General features: G+C 38.2%; 1 long non-coding RNA gene across 1 annotated transcript in view; it reads left to right on the top strand.

The window, feature by feature from the left end:
* LOC126953760 (uncharacterized) overlaps window positions 1–13,869 on the top strand; it is a 139,958-nt gene that overhangs the window by 15,923 nt on the left and 110,166 nt on the right. Inside the window, exon 2 of the long non-coding RNA XR_007725351.1 lies at window positions 9,648–9,849. This is a non-coding gene — a long non-coding RNA (uncharacterized LOC126953760). The remainder of the gene's footprint in view (window positions 1–9,647; window positions 9,850–13,869) is intronic.

Raw genomic sequence — 13,869 nt, forward strand, 5'->3', positions numbered from 1 at the left:
CTACCTTTCTCTCTGACTGCTCTTTATATTTTTTTTCCTACATTTCAACATTGGTGAATCTGATGATTATGTGCCTTGGGATTGCTCTTCTCGAGGAGTATCTTTGTGGTGTTCTGTCTATTTCCTGAATTGAATGTTGGCCTATCTTTCTAGGTTGGGGAAGTTCTCCTGGATAATACCCTGAAGAGTGTTTTCTAACTTGGTTCCATTCTCCCTGTCACTTTCAGGTACACCAATCAAATGTAGGTTTGGTCTTTTCATATAGTCCCATATTTCTTGGAGGCTTTGTTCATTCCTTTTCATTCTTTTGTTTCTCTAATATTTTCTTCGTGCTTTATTTCATTAAGTTGCTCTTCAACCTCTGATATCCTTTCTTGTGCTTGATTGATTTGGCTATTGATACGTGTGTATGTTTCACAAAGTTCTCATGCTGTGATTTTCAGCTCCATCAGGTCATTTATGTTCTTCTCTAAACTGGTTATTTTAGTTAGCAATTCCTCTAACCTTTTCTCAAGGTCCTTAGCTTCCTTGAATTGGGTTAGAACATGCTCCTTTAGCTCAGAGGAGTTCATTATTACCCACCTTCTGAAGCCTACTTCTGTCAATTCATCAAATTCATTCTCTCTCCAGTTTTTTTCCCTGGCTGGCAAGGAGTTCTGATGCTTTGAGGAAGAAGAGGCTTTCTGGTTTTTGTAGTCTTTGGCCTTTTTGTGGTGGTTTTTCCTCATCTTTGTGGATTTATCTACCTTTGTTCTTTGATATTGGTGACCTTCAAATGGGGTTTCTGTGTGGACGTCCCTGTTGCTGATGTTGATGCTATTCCTTTTTGTTTGTTAGTATTCCTTCTAACAGATCCCTCTGTTGCAGGTCTCCTGGAGTTTGCTGGAGGCCTACTGCAGACCCTGTTTGCCTGGGTATTACCAGCAGAGGCTGCAGAACAGCAAAGGTTTCTGCCTATTTCTTCCTCTGGAAGCTTCATGCCAGAGGGTCACCTGCCAGATGCCAGCTGGAGCTTTCCTGTGTGAGTTATCTGTCTACCTCTGATGTGAGATTTCTTCCAGTCAGGAGGCCTGGGGATGAGGGAAACACTTGAGGAGGCAGCCTGTTCCTTAGCAGTGCTCAAGCACTGTGCTGGGAGATCCACTGCTCTCTTCAGAGCTGGCAGGCAAGAACATTTAAGTCTGCTGAAGCTGTGCCAACAGCTGCCTCTTCCCCCAGGTGCTCTGTCCCAGGGAGATGGGAGTTTTATCTGTCAGCCCCTGACTGGGGCTTCTGCCTTTCTTTCAGAGATACCCTGCCCAGAGAGGAGGAATCTAGAGGGGCAATCTGGCTACAGCAGCTTTTCTGCAGTGTGGTATGCCCAGTTTGAACTTAACAATGGCTTTGTTTACACTGTGAGGGGAAAATTGTCTACTGAACCTCAGTAATGGTGGATGCTCCTCCCCCTGCCAAGCTCGAGTGTCCCAGGTTGACTTCAGAGTACTGTGCTGGCAGCAAGAATTTTAAGCCAGTGGATCTTATCTTTCTGGGCTCCGTGGGGTTGGGATCTCCACTGAGCTCGACCACTTGGCTCCCTGGCTTCAGCCCCCTTTTCAGTGGTGTAAATGATTCTCTCTCACTGATATTCCAGATGCCACTGGGGTGGAAATTAAAACTCCTGCAGCTAGCTCATTGTCTGCCCAAATGGCTCCCCAGTTTTGTGCTTGAAACCCAGGGCCCTGGTGGCATAGGCACCTGAGGGAATCTCCTGGTCTGTGGTGGGCTAAGATCACAGGAAAAGCATAGTATCTGGGCCAGAACACACAGTTCCTCATGGCACAGTCCCTCATGACTTTGCTTGGCTAGGGGAGGAACTTCCCTGACCCCTTGCACTTCCTGGGTGAGGCAACGCCCCACCCTGCTTCAGGTCACCATCCATGGGCTGTACCCACTGTCTAACCAGCCCCAATGAGATGAGCTGGTACCTCAGTTGGAAATGTAGAAATCACCTATCTTCTGCATTGATCTTGCTGGTAGCTGCAGACAAGAGCTGTTCCTATTCAACCATCTTGCCACCCACCCTTTGTTGTTTTCCTTTTTGTCTTCCACTTCACTCTTCCCTATTCTCATTCTTACTTAGCATAATAAATGTATTGAAGGATTTTCTTGGTAGTGTCCAATGATTGTGACCTTGCCAAAGTCTGCAGTTTTACCACCATAAGGACTCTTTTAAGGACAAATACCATACTCATGTGTGAGATTGGCACACGTGATATGCCAGGAAATGGCTTGAAACAAAGAAGAAAAATAAAAGCTCTTTGTATCAGCCATGTGGTGGGAACTACTATGGTCCTCAGTGACCTCTTTGCAAAGGACAGCAGCACCTTCTGCCACTGAGGTAAGAAATGACCATTCCTGCTAGGGAACCCTAGAAAGGAAGGCATGGTTGCACCCCACCCCAGCCTCCACCAAGAAGCTGCTACTGCTGAGCCATTTCAGGAAAGGGGCTGTCATCTCTCCCAATCCTGTGCATGCCCTGACCCCTGAGCCACACCTGCCTGTGACTGCCCACATTCCAGACCTGGGCTCTGTGCCTACAGTGTGTCCCCCGCACCTTAGACCCTGGAGCCATCCCTGTAGTGAGCTGGTTTGAATTCTGGGAACTAGAGCCACGGTCTCTCTGAGTGTGGCCATGTTCTATTCACTAGCTCAGCTGCCGTAGAGAGGTAGGTCCTACCCTGACTTTTGAATCACTGTAACTCTTCTCATGCCTGTGCTCCTTGTTCTTGGATCCCAGCTGCTTCATAAGCATCTATGCCTTGCATACTGTTACCAATATGGCAGCAGGGGTGCCTGTACCCTGGACACAAATGTCATTACTGCCTCAGTGCCTCCACATTGCCTATGCTTCAGGCCTCAGTTTGGTGGCACCTCATGGGCACCACTCATGAGATACTGATGCCACGGCCACCAAAAGTGAGTCCACAAGCCAGACCCAGTGCCAAGAAGAATTCCCCTCAGCCACAGCTTCCCCAGTAGAAGAAAAAGAGATTGGAAGGACCTTAACATCCATCCCTTGCTAAGACCCCAATAACCCTCAGTGCCACTGTGGCCATCCACATCCTTAGCTTCTGAGGATCCCTACAGTCTTTGTCAACACCAATTTCAGCTGTCAAAGCTGCACAGAGACTACACAGCTGCACCCTCAGTGGTGCCAGAGCTGCTGCACCATACCCATCAAGTACCCTCATATGCCCCTGTAGGCAATGGTCATTCCACATCAAAACTAGCCTGTAAAATCTGGAAGAGGTAACTGTTTCACCAAATGCAAAGACATCAGTGTAAGGCAATAAGAAAAACTAAAAATCAAAAAGACATATTATTACCAAAAGAAAACAATAATTTCCCAATAGTGGATCTTAAAGAAAGAGAGATATGTGAACTGTCTCACACACACAAAAAAATCAAATAATCATCTTAAGAAAGCTTAGCAAACTTCAAGAAAATGCATGGAAACTATTCAATAGAATAAAAAAAGACTGAAACAAAAAAATTAACAGAGATTAAAATTATATCTTAAGAAAGAAATTCTGGATCTGAAAAAATACAATAAATGGAATAAAAAATCCAACAGAGAGCATCAACAGCAGGTTTGATTCACCAGAGGAAAGAACCTGTAAACTCCAAGACAGATTGTTTGAAAATATACTGTCAGAAGGAAAAAAATAAAAGGAATTTAAAAAATACAGGATTTATGGGACAGCATTAAGAAAGAAAATATTCAAATTATAGGAGTTTAAGAACAAGAAAAGAGATAAAAGTCCAGAAAGTGTATTTAAAGTAATAATAGCAGAGAAATTTCCAGATGTAAGGGGAGATATATGTATTCAGGTCACAGGAGGATCAAAGGCCTCCAATGAGAATCAATCCAAACAAGACTACGCTAAGATGTATTATAATTAAACGGTCAGAAATCAAAACCAAAAAGTGGTCCTGAAAGAAGCATGTCACATATAAGAAAATTTTAATAAGGCTTGCAGCAAATTTATGAGCAGATAAATTTTAATCCATTCTCATATTGCTAAAAATAAATACCTGAGACTGGATAATTTATTAAGAAAAGAGGTTTTATTGGCTCATGGCTTCACAGGCCATACAGGAAGTGTGGTGACATCTGATTCTGGGGAGGCCTCAAGAAGCTTCTAATCATGGTGAAAGGCAAAGGGGGAGCATGCATGTCACACGGCAAAAGCAGAAGCATGAAAGTGAGAGGGGAAGTGCTGCACGCTTTTAAGTGATCAGATCTCGCAACAACACATTATCATAAGGACAGTATCAAGGGGATGGTGCTAAACCATTCAAGAGAAATCAGAGAAATCCAACCCCATGATCCAATTACCTCCCACCACGTCCTATCCCCAATATTGGGAGGTATATCTTAATATGGGATTAGGGTGGCAACACACATTCAAGCTATATCAGAGATCTTATAGGGCAGCGGGGAGTGAGGTGATATATTCAAAGTGCTGAAGGAAAAAAAAAAAAACTGCCAGTCAAGAAAACTCTACCCACCAAAGCTATTCTACAGAAATAAAGGAGAGATAAAGACTTTCTCAAACAAGCAAAAGATGAGTGAGATCATTTACGATAGCTATAAATAAAATAAAATACCTAGGAATAAACTAACGCAAAGAAGTGAATGCTCTCTATGATGAAAACTATAAAACATTGGTGAAAGAAGTTGAAAAGGACACAAAAAATCAAAAGATATTCCATATTTATGAACTGGCAATATCATTATTATTAAAATGTCCATACTACCCAAGGATGTCTATAGATTTAATGCAATACCTATCAAAATATCAGTGACATTCTTCACAGAAATAGAAAATGCAGTCCTAAAATTTATATGGAATTACAAAAGACCCAGAATAGCCAAAGTTATCCTAAGCCAAAGAACACAACTGGAGGAATCACATTACCTGACTTTAAATTATAATACAGAGTTATAGTAACCAAAACAGCATGATCCTGGCATAACAATAGACACATAGACCAAAGGAACAGAATAGAAAACCCAGAAACAAATCCATTCACCTATAATGAACTCATTTTTGACAACAGTACCAAAAACATACACTGGGGGGAAAACAATCTCTTCAATAAATGGTGCTAGGAAATTGGATATCCATATGCAGAAGAATGAAACTAGACCCATATCTCTTGCCATATAAAAAAAAAATAAAAATGGATTAAATACTTAACAACATCAAGCTATGAAACTACTAAAAGAAAACATTGGAAAAACTCTCCAAAGCAATGAACTGGCAAAACAAAACAAAACAAAACAAAACAAAAACTGTTAAGTAATATCCCACAGGTATAGGCAACCAAAGCTAAATTTGACACATGTAATCACATCAAGTTAAAAAGCTTCTGTATAGCAAAGGAAACAATCGACAAAATGAAGAGACAACCAACAGAATGGGAGAAAATATTTGTAAGCTACCCACCTTACAAGAGATTAATAACCAGAACATATAAGGAGTTCAAATAATTCAATGGAAAAAAATCTAATAATCTGATTTAAAAATGGGCAAAAGATCTGAATAGAAATTTCTCAAAGAAGACAAACAAATAGCAAACAGGTATATGAAAAGGTGCTCAACATCACTGATCATCAGAATAATGCAAATTAAAAATATAATGAGATTTCATATCACCCTAGTTAAAATTGTTTATATCCAAAAGACAGGCAATAACAAATTCTGTCAAGGATGTGAAGAGAATCCTGTACAGGGAATCCTGTACACTGTTGGTGGAAATGTAAATTAGTACAACCACAATACAGTGCATTTGAAGGTTCCTGAAAAAATAAAAGTAGAGCTACCATGTGATCCAGCAATTCTACTGCTGGATATATACCCCAACTAAAGGAAACCAGTATATCAAAGAGATATCTGCACTCCCATGTTTGTTGCAGCACTGCTCATGATAGCGAACACTTGGAAGCAACCTAAGTGTCCATCAACAGATGAATGGATAAAGAAAATGTGGTAGAAAATGTGGTACACATATACTGTTAAATCAAGTTTAGCCTAAATCTGCCTGCTTACATATTTTAAGTTCTGCCTTATGTTAGTCGATTTCATGCTGCTAATAAATACATACCCAAGACTGGATATACTCAAGACTGGTTTAATGGAAAAGAGGTTTAATGGACTCACAGTTCCATGTGGCTGGTGAGGCCTCACAATTATGATGGAAGACGAAAGTCAGTTTTACATGGCAGCAGGCAAGGAAAGAATGAAAGCCAAGTGAAAGGAGAAACCCCTTATAAAACCATCAGATCTCTTGAGACTTATTCACTACCATGAGAACAGTAGGGGGGAACCTGCCCCCATGATTCAATTATCTTCTACTGGATCCCTCCCACAACACAAAGTAATTATGGGAGCTACAATTTAAAATGAGATTTGGGTGGAGACACAGCCAAATCATATCAGGCCTAAAGGTTTTTCTGTACATCAGGAACTGTAATAAATGAAGGTGTAAACAGACTGTAGCCTACATTTGTGCCAGTCACTGAGTTTTGGCCAATCAAATGGAGCCAACTGTTTGAATCATGTTCAAATGAGGCAAATGCTGAGCTGTAACAAATCCAGCTGTTACTGTACCTCACTTAAGCTGAAGCAAATCTAGTGTACTTTGCGCTATGAATTTTCTTTCTGTGTCATTCTGTTATAAAGAGGGGTACCATAGAATAGAATGTGGGATTAGGACCCCTGTAAGCTGGCTGTTCAAGCCAGCCCAGCAAACGTATCAGTTACTAACTTTGCTGCAGATCCTTGAAACTAGATAAGGTTTCCCTCTCATCTTGTTTATGTCCTTGGGAGCTTGACCTTGTAACCACAAGACAGTACTTTCTCTTGGTCTCTGCCATCCAGGGAACAGGAATCTGGGGATTCATGTCATAGTTAGCTTTAAAAATTATCTTGAACAGTTAAAAGACTTTGCAAGCTCAAAATTGACTACACTAGACTCAGTAGCTAAAGCTTTATTTTTTCACAATTGTGCCCAGGTTCTGAGGTAATTCCTGGCTTAAAGAATGAGTCCTTTCTGGTTTGATATCTCTGTGACTTTTGTCATTTATTGATTTTCTTCCTTTCTGTGAACAACTTCTGACTTTCTGTCTTGAATTTTCTTTTCTCTGAGAACCTGGGAAGTTACTTTTGGTAAAATTCAAAACCAGAAATATTGGCCATTTGGTCTGGCTAGTCTCATAGTAAGAGGGCAATAGTTAAAAGTCAGCTTAATTAAAAGTGGATATCCAAGATTTTATATATATATATATATATATATATATAACTATATATATATATTTTTAAAAGACCTTCATATATATTTTTTCTCTTCTTGGGTGGTGTTTTTCTACAAAAAAAGATCTTTTTATTCTCAGTCAACTGAATTGTTTTTCTCAATTTTGTCTTCTTCCCACTCTTCATGCCCATATGAGAGGACCCAAGATCATTTCTAATGGCTGGGAACTCCTTGGGGAAAAAAAAAGGCACCACAGGTTTTGGAAAAAACCTTTGTTTTCCTCAAGGAACCCCAGGAATTAGAATCTAGGTAAAGTACGGAGACATGTGGAGTTAGCCAAATGCCCTGGCTATGCTGGAAAGAGTCAGACTTTATCTGCACTTCTGTCTGGTGTTCTAGGCTCCACATCTAGTACATAATTAAAATTACTTACCAGGTTTTTCAACAAAAATAAAAATTGCTAAGAGTTAACATTGTACTATGTAATTGAGACTACTGAAAAAACAGTTTTACATGCAAGGTGTGTGAGGAAAGTGAAATGTGCTTTTGGTAAAAGATTTTAAGAAGACATGGGAATGTAATTTTTTTTTGCCTAGATTGAAGGGATAAAGGATTGTTTTAAGTTAAATAGAATAAAGCTGAAGGTTTGATAAAGTTTTAGAAGGTTTGTGAACAATTTTGTAAAAAAAAAATAATAATACTCTGTGTGTGAACATATTGGCTATATTTAAATATGTATTATCCAGTTTTCCCATACATTGAACATTGGAATAATAGCACAACAGGGTTTTCTTAGAGCACTGATGTGCTTTTATTTTTAAAGGGTTATAAAACATTTATGAGTATTTCACCTTATGATCAAACTGATTAAGATTGAATAGATTTTTCTATAAGGTTTTATTAAAGATTGGGGTTGACATTAATGATACACTAATGCAAGAGTGAGATTGGGCTTTCTCTCTTGAACAAGATTTTAATGTAATATTAAAGGGCAATGCAATATTTTTATTTGTCTTTTGAATAAACTACAGGAAAAATAAGAGAAAGACAAAAGACAGATTGTTTGGAAAGCTAAGTCTTCCCTCTGTCAATGAGTTTTGCCTTTCTAAAATTTTTGAGTCATAATTTTGGCTAAATGAATGACTTATGGTGACCTGGAACTCTATTTTATAATATCAAGTGTTTTAAAGCACTAACATATTGACAGCCTTCCCCAAATCAAATTTCAGCTTCAAAATTGTCTTTTGTGACCTCTAACTTTGGGATGCTACAGAGTGCCCCTGAAACATCAAAAAGAGAGGTAAACAGGATTATTTGACATGTTAAGTTACATGGAAAGTATTGTCAAAATAAAAAAAATAATGTTTAGTTTTCATCAGGTTACAGTTTAATGAATGTTAATACACGTTCCAAAATTGTATGGGATTTCTAAAATTCTAATATGTTTGAGTATATCCGTCAATCATAATTATGGTTAAGTTATTGTTGACCACAGAAATAACCAAATTTCCTTGTCAATTGTATCTTTAACTGTGACTATTTAAAGTCATTTCCACAGCTAATTGCTTAATGCTGATGCAGTTTTTGAAAACTTTAAGCATGCGAAATCCTAGAATGTGGTGTCTTTCAGGAGTTTCATGAAAGAATGGAAAGGATCCTGAAAAGATTGCTAGAATACGGGTTTCTGGTAAATTTAGAATCACATCATTTGAAGCGGGTAAAAATTCCTGGAATTTTAATAAAAAAGACTGACTACTTTATAAAACTGCTACCCCGAGTAGCACAAAAATTAATTGAATACAAAGTAAATACATTGCCAGATTTTCATGCTAAATCAGCCAATACTGAAATTGTTTATACATACAATTTAAATAAACTCCATGGTCTAAGTCAAATTACCTATGATAACCCATCAGTTATCAGTGCTATGCACCTAAATTGGATAAATAACCAGTATTCAAAAGGGCATAAGTTAATGTTAAACATGGGCTCATGAAGAACCAGGATGGATACCTTGTCCTTCCTGAGTACTTAAAGCTTTTGTTATTAAAAGTTCCGTATTCCATGACTCATCATGGAAAAGATAAACTTATCCAGATTAAGTATATGTTGGTGTGATAACTTCTAAATTGCTAAATTAGTTTAAGACCAATGTTTGGTTTGTGAAACCCATATTCCTGGGAAGACAGTTTCAGGTACATTTAGCTACCTGATGGGCCGTTTAAACATTTATAGAAGTATCTCATTGAATTGTGATTTTCAATGCATATTTTCTGGTCGTATAAAAGTTTTCCCATGGGGCTGATGTTATGACAGTAGATCATTATGCCATGGTGTATTTTCCCCAGGTAAAGAAAGCTTTTGATGATTCACTGACTGAGGACTCACAATCCAGAACCTGAAGATTGGATCTTCTGAGAACATATGAGAAAGACTGCCCTTGCCATCCACACTGCAGCAAGACTTTAAGACCTTGAACCTTGGGTTCATAATCTTACAATCCCTGAGAAGGCTCCCTCCACACTCTTGGAACTTCAAAATTTCCTTAAGGTAAAGCTAATCAGGGATGTTTCTCCCTCCAAAAAGACGGCATCCTTGTTGTGAACAGCATTTCCCAGGATCATGGATTAAGACTTCTAGTGTCATGAGACTCTTATCTTTGAATACTTTTTCCTTGTTTATGCCTCTATGGAAAATAGAAGTGAAAAGGGGATCCATCGTGTGCACTCATGGGGTATACTTTCATTTGTGAAGGATTTTGCAGCCAGCCTTATACATAGATAACCTTACACTTGATAGATGAAAGAGGAAGACTCAGCATAAGTAAGAAACTTTAGTGGTAGATTTAGTGCCCCATAATCAGTCAGAAACAAAACATTGGTTTACTCCTCTTTACCCACACCATGGGTTAAAGAGAACATTGTCAGGAGGCCTTCACTCTTCTAGAAGCACTTCATTTGTTAGGTCTTTTGTTCCATAGTTTGGAGTAAAAGAGGCAATGATTATAAATGAATACCTCATTATATGCTCTATAGAAGATTCTACTTGAAAGGCCATGGTACATAACAGACTTTAAAATCTCTTGTGAAAGTTATGGTAAATAATAGAATTGCTCCAGATTACTTACTGGCTAAACAGAAGTATCTGTGCAGCTGCTGGCACTTGTGGTCTATGGAGAAATACATCAAATGTAGATTATAGAGATTCAGTTGTAGGGGATAAACTAAGAGACTGCTTAGTTAAGCAAGTAGACTGTTTATCTAGCTAATTCTCTGATCTATTTAATTTTAGGTGGTTTGGTTTATAGGGATCCTGGCTAAGGAGCATACTCCAAACTCTTGGTGTTATCGTCCTGATAGTCATAACAGTAGTCTCCCTGGTGCACTATATCCTCTCAAAAGTTTTAAATGTTTGCATGCGGCCATCTCCAGAATATCAAATGGTCTCTCTTTAACTGGAATGACAAGAGCTGAAGGAAATGTGAGACCATGAGAGCACTGTACCCTATGAATGACATGCTGAGACCAAAAATCCAAAATGATGGTAACTGAGAGTGCTGCTAAGACCTTAAGGTTTGGACACACTTTTGCCTAAGTGAGAACCTGACCAAAGTGGGGGAATTTTTAAACAAAATTATGGGAGGCTATTGTTTTGGACTGAGGTAATGCACTAGGCCCCAGTGGGTCAGACCAAACCAAAATGGAGTCACTCATGTTAAATGTGACATAGTCACACTAAGACTTGGAGAAAACACATATCCAGAACATACCAGGTCCTGTTTTTTGTTTCCTTGTTTGTTTGTTTTATCCTCTTAACAAGACATTCCAGCATAAGGAGGTACCTTCTACTCTAACCCTTAAAAAAATAATAGCCTGAAGTCTTTGTTCCCACCTTGCAAAACCCACTGTTCTACTGTTTCCAAGAGGGTTTCAAGACCAAATAAATACATTTACAATGGTGATAGTGACATCAATGACTAAAGTTTTGGTCAATCTCTCAAAATTGAGAAGATGACCAAAAGGGAAGAATTGCTCAATCAAATTTAGCCTAAAGCTGCCTCCTTACATATTTTAATTTCAATCTAAAGGCTTTTCTGTACATTGTGAACAAGTGAAGGTGTAAATACATCATAGCCTACACTTGTGCCAATCACCAACTTTTAGCCAATCAAATGTAGCCAACTGTTCAACTCATGTTTAAATGAGGCAAAAGCCAAGCTGTAACCAGTCCAGCTGTTTCTGTACCTCACTTTCATTTTCTGTAAGTCACTTTCTTTTCCTGTCCATAAATCTTCTTCTACCACATGACTGCACTGGTGTCTCAGAGCCTACTCTAGCTCTGGAGGCTGCTCAATTCACAAATTGTTTGTTGCTCTATTAAACTCCTTTAAATTTAATTTGGCTGAACTTTTTCACTTATCAACACAATGGAGTACTATTCAGTCATAAAAAGAATGACATTCTGTCATTTGCAACAAATAGATGGAACTGGAGACCTTTCTGTGAAGTTAATTAAGCCAGACACAGAAATTCTAACATCATATGTTCTCACTTATTTATGAGATCTAAAAATAAAAACAATTGAACTCATGGAGATAGAGAATAGAAGGATCATTATCAGAGGCTGTGAAGGGTAGTGGAAGGGTGAGGTGAGTGGGGGTGGAGGGAAGTTGGGGATGGTTAATGAGTGTAAAATAGAGTGAATAAGATCTACTATTCAATAGCACAACAGGATGACTATACTCAACAATAATTTAATTGTACATTTCAAAAATAACTAAAAGAGTATAATTGGATTGTTTGTAACACAATGATAAATATTTAAGGAGATGGACACCCCATTTTCCATGATGTGATTATTACGCATTGCATGCCTGTGTCACAACATCTCATCTACCCCATAAATATATATATATACACATATATACACATATATATTTATAGTACTCACAAAAGTTAAACATGAAAAGCATAAATAGAATTCTGGGTTAAGGGAGTGGCAGTGAAATGTCCCTGAAGTTAGAATCAGATTGATGTGCTCATGTAGCAGAAAGAAGACTAGAGTAGTAAAATAGTAAAAGTAGTAAAAATAAAATGTTATATCATATCATTTATATCATTTAAAAATGTTTAAAGACCTCTCTGACTTCAGTGTGGAGAGCAGACATGGAAGCTCAAGAGTGGAATCAAGATCATTCAGAGACTATTGTTGTTGGCTAGATGAGAGATAGTTAAGATATTAGACCAATATGGTTTGCAAGGAGAGGATGCCAAACATTTGTGCTCCAGGGTATTTCTTGTTTCCTGGCAAAGATCTTCCTTCACCACCCCCATCTTATCTTTATCTTTATCTTTTTTTTTTTTTTTTTTGAGACAGGGTCTCACTTTGTCACCCAGGCTGACATGCAGTGGTACAATGACTGCTCACTGCAGCCTCAACTTCTGGGCTTCAATGATCCTCCCACCTCAGCCTCTGAGTAGCTGGGAGCACAGATGGGGGCCATGACACCCAGCTAATTTTTGAATTGCTGATAGAGACAGGGTTTCACCATGTTAAAACACCCAGGCTAGTCTCAAACTCCTGAGCTCAGCAGTTCACCCATTTTGTCCTCCCAGTGTTGGGATTAGAGGCGTGAGCCACTATGCTCAGCCCCTTCTTATCTTTTTAAAGACATTGATAGCCTTTTAGGTTTCTGAAAAGGTCTCATAAAGTTCAAATTTTTCTTTGATGAGATTAATGTACAAATAATGTTTGAGAACTGGGGACTGCCTTCATAGATAGATAGAGCAGCTTTTCATCTAAATCCTTGCTGAAGCGAAACTGTGTAACAGTCTATACCTCCATAATGTGTCACAAAATATTAAAAGAAATATAAGGAACTATGAGTATTTTATGGACTAATGTCATTTGACAAAGGCATAGCCTCAATTTTCCTCTGCTGCATCCCCAAAGCCACGGAACATTTTGACAATTGCAGGACACATACAGTCATGGAAGTAATTAATAGAAAATTTAAGCCTAATTGTATTTTTTCTTTGAAATATTCCATTTTAAGTAAATGTAAGCGTGATATAAACTAAAACATCTATTATAATAACAATGTATGTTTTCCATAATCACTATCAATTAAAAACTATTTTAGACTTTAAAAGACAAAGTGGTGATTGCATTTTACTTGACTATGTACAGAATTTTATGTTTTCTCACAAACTTGTAGTAAAATAATACCTAATTCAGGTTTGAATCATTTACAAAGATATAAGAAAACACCTAATTCATTTTTTATCCCATCACTACCTTTTGTCAATAATTTACATCTTGATGTGAGTTGGGAAGAAGAATTTCCCTCCTTACAAATAGTTTGAAGCCAGGGCACTCATAAATAGGAATTTGTAATGTTTGAATGTGTCCCGCAAAAATTCATGTGTTGAAAATGTAATCCCTCTGCACTCATTAATGGATTAATGTTGCTATCAATGGGAGTGGGTTTATCATCATGGAAGTGGCTGTGTTTGAGAATGGCTGTTATAAAAGTAAGCTGTCTCTGGCTCTCTTGCTTTTGTCTTCTTG

The sequence above is a fragment of the Macaca thibetana genome, chromosome 4 (genome assembly GCF_024542745.1).
Source record: "Macaca thibetana thibetana isolate TM-01 chromosome 4, ASM2454274v1, whole genome shotgun sequence".
In the NCBI taxonomy this organism is placed as follows: domain Eukaryota; kingdom Metazoa; phylum Chordata; class Mammalia; order Primates; family Cercopithecidae; genus Macaca; species Macaca thibetana.